Source organism: Cebus imitator, unplaced genomic scaffold (assembly GCF_001604975.1).
Source record: "Cebus imitator isolate Cc_AM_T3 unplaced genomic scaffold, Cebus_imitator-1.0 Scaffold104, whole genome shotgun sequence".
NCBI classification, from domain to species: domain Eukaryota; kingdom Metazoa; phylum Chordata; class Mammalia; order Primates; family Cebidae; genus Cebus; species Cebus imitator.
The window spans coordinates 1,200,313-1,203,798 of record NW_016107419.1 but is presented as its reverse complement, the minus strand read 5'-3'; positions in this window follow the sequence as shown (position 1 = coordinate 1,203,798).

The window sequence follows — 3,486 nt, the reverse complement described above, 5'->3', positions numbered from 1 at the left end:
AGGGTAAATGTCATCTATTGAAATAGCTGGGCAATAAACACACAAATGTTTGACTTTACATAGTAATGCTAGAATAATGGGAATGGGCTTGGACAACCTCCACACTCAGTGGTTAAAACATCAAAGGTTTATTTGTTGCTCTTGTTATGTTTTCATCTTAGATAGGGGGTTGAGTAGGCAGAGTCTCTCCTTCACATCTTCCTCCCTTAGAATATGTTGCCAGTCACCACTAAAAGGGAGAAAGAAACCTCCTTAATCACTCACCAGCTCTTAAAGTCTCCCATTTGGAAAGTGCACAGGTTATATAGTAACACTTAAATTTAAGGGGGTGGTAAAAATTTTAGTGTAAGCCCAGAAAAGAAGAATAGGAAATATCTGTCAAAAGCCTGTATGTCTACTATAAACTATTTTCTTTTTTAATTTAATTTCAACTTTTATTATATATTAAAACGTGCATGCACAGGTTTGCTATATGGGTAAACTGCATGATACTGAGTCTTGGGGTCCCAACAATTCTACCACCCAGGCAGTAAACACAGTACATGACAGGTGGTTCTTTAGCCTATATCTGCTCCCTCCCTCCGTCCCTCCCTCCCCTGCCTTGTAGTCCTCAGTGTCCATTTCCCTCATCTTTACATTCATGTATATTCAATGTTTAGCTCCCACTTATAAGTGAGAACATATGGCATTTGATTTTCTGTTCCTGCATTACTTTACCTAAAATAATGGCCTTCAGCTCCATTCACGTTGCAGCAAACGACAGGATTTCATTCCTGTTTATGGTGGCATAGTATTCCATGGTGTATATGTACCACATTTTCTTTTTCCAGTCCACTGTTAATAGGCACCTGGGTTTATTCCATGTCTTTGTTATGGTGAATAGAGCTTCAATAAGCATATAGTGAATACAGCTTCAATGTGTCCTTTTGATAGAGAGAATTATTTTCCTTTGAGTATATACTCATTAGATTGCTGGATTGAATGGTATTTCTATTTTATTAATAAGTTATTTGAGAAATCTCCAAAATGCTTTCTACAGTGACTGAACTAGTTTACATTCCCTCCAACAGTGTATAGGCATTCCCTTTACTCCTCAGCTTCACCAACATGTTGTTTATGGAATTTTTAATAATCACCATTCTGATTGGTCAGATGGTGTCTCATTGTGGTTCGATTTGCATTTATCTGATGATTAGTGATGTTCGGCATTTCTTCATACGTTTGTTGGCTGCTGTATGTCTTCTTCTGAGAAGTGTGTGTTTATGGCCTTTGTCCATTTTTAATTGGGTTTTTTTGTTTTTTTGCTTGTTGATTTGTTTAAATAACTTGTAGATTCTGGATATTAGACATTTATCAGATGCATATCTTGGGCATATTTTCTCCCATTCTCTGGGCTGTCTGTTTTCCTCTGTTGGTAATTTCTTTTGCTGTGCAGATGCTCTTTAGTTTAATTAGGTTCCACTTGTATATTTCTTGTTTTTGTTGCAATAGCTTTTGGGGACTTAGCCATAAATTATTTGCCCAAGGCTATGTTCAGAACAGTATTTCCTGGATTTTATTCTAGGACTTTTATAGTTTGAGGTCTTACTTTAAATCTTTTACTCACCTTGAGTTAATTTTCATATATGGCCAGAGGTAGGGGATCCAGTCTCATTCTGCATGTGGCTAAACAGTTATCCAAGCACCATTTATTGAGTAGGGAGTTCTTTCACTATTGTTGATTTTTTCAAAGATCTGATGATTGTAAGTGCACAGGTTTATTTTTGGGTTCTTTATTCTGTTCCACTGGCTTATGTGTCTCTGTTTATACCAGTGCAATGCTGTTTTGATTACTGTGCTTTATAGTATAGTTTGAAGTCAGTCAATGTGATGCCTCTGGCTTTGTTCTTTGTGTTTAGAATTGCTTTGCCTATTTGGGCTCTTTTTTGATTCCAAACAAATTTTAGAATAGATTTTTTTAATTCCATGAAAAATGACATTGGTATTTTGATAAAGATACTGTTGAATCTGTAAATTGCTTTGGGCAATATAGCCATTTTGACTATATTAATTATCCCAATCCATGAGCATAGAATATTTTTTCCATTTATTTGTGTTGCCTCTGATTTCTTTCAATTGCATTTTGTAGTTCTCCTTGTAAAGATCATTCACCTCCTTCTTCAGATGAATTTCTAGGTATTGCATTTTCTTTGTGGCTACTGTAAACAGGATTGTGTTCTTGATTTGGCTCTCAACTAGAATGTTATTGGCATATAAAAATGCAACTGATTTTTGTTCATTTTTTTTGTATCCTGAACCTTCACTTAATTTGTTTATCAGTTCCAGGAACCTTTGGCAGAGTCTTTAGGGTTTTCTAATTCTAGAATCATATCACTGAAAAAGAGAGATAGTTTGACTTCTGATTTTCCTACTTGGATGTCTTTTATTTATTTCTATTGTCTGATTGTTCTGGCAAAGACTTCCTGTTCTACGTTGAATAGGAGTGGTGAGAATGGGTATCCTTGTCTTGTCCCAGTTCTCAAAGGGAATGGTTCCAGCTTTTGCCCATTCAGTATGATGTTGGCTGTGGATTTGTCATAATTGGCTTTTATTATTTTGAGGTATGTTCCTTCAATGCCTAATCTGTTGACGGTTTTTGTCATTAAAGGATGTTGCATTTTATAAAAGGCATTTTCTGCATGTGCTTAGATGATTGTATGATATTTTGGGGGAGGGTTCTGTTTATGTGGTATATCAGATTGATTGATTTGTGAATATGTTGAACCAACCTTGCATTCCCTAAATAATGCCTACTTGATCCTGGTGAATTAGCTTTTGATGTGCTGCTACACTCAGTTTGTTAGTATTTTGTTCAGGATTTTTGCATCTACATTCTTCAGGAATATTGGCCTTATACATCTACCAGAGGGGATAGGAGTACCATTGCTTCCTATCCTGACAAATCTGTTATTGTCAGATATTTACACTGCTTTAATCTGATAGATATGAACTATCTTACTATAACTTAATTTTCCTGATTAATAATGAGGCTAGGTTGGGCGTGGTGGCTCATCCTTGTAATCCCAGCACTTTGGGAGGCCAAGTCCAGCAGATCATAAGGTCTGGAGTTTGAGACCAGCCTGGACAACATAGTAAAATCATGTCTCTACTAAGAATACAAAAATTAGCCTGGTATGGTGGTGTGTGCCTGTAATCCCACCTACTCCAGAGGCTGAGGCAGGAGAATCACTTGAACCTGGGAGGTAGAGGTTGCAGTGAGCCAAGATCATGCATCTGCACTCCAGCTTGGGCAACAGAGTGAGACTCTGTCTCAAAAATAATAACAATAATGAGGTTGAGCATCTTTTCACATATTATGTAATAATTCAACTACTTGAAACATATTTTAAAATTTCATTCTGTTTTATCTACAAAAGTAGTAACATCTGTCTGAAAATAGTTGCTAATTCTATATGCGCTAGTAAACAACATAGTAAATGGTACTAT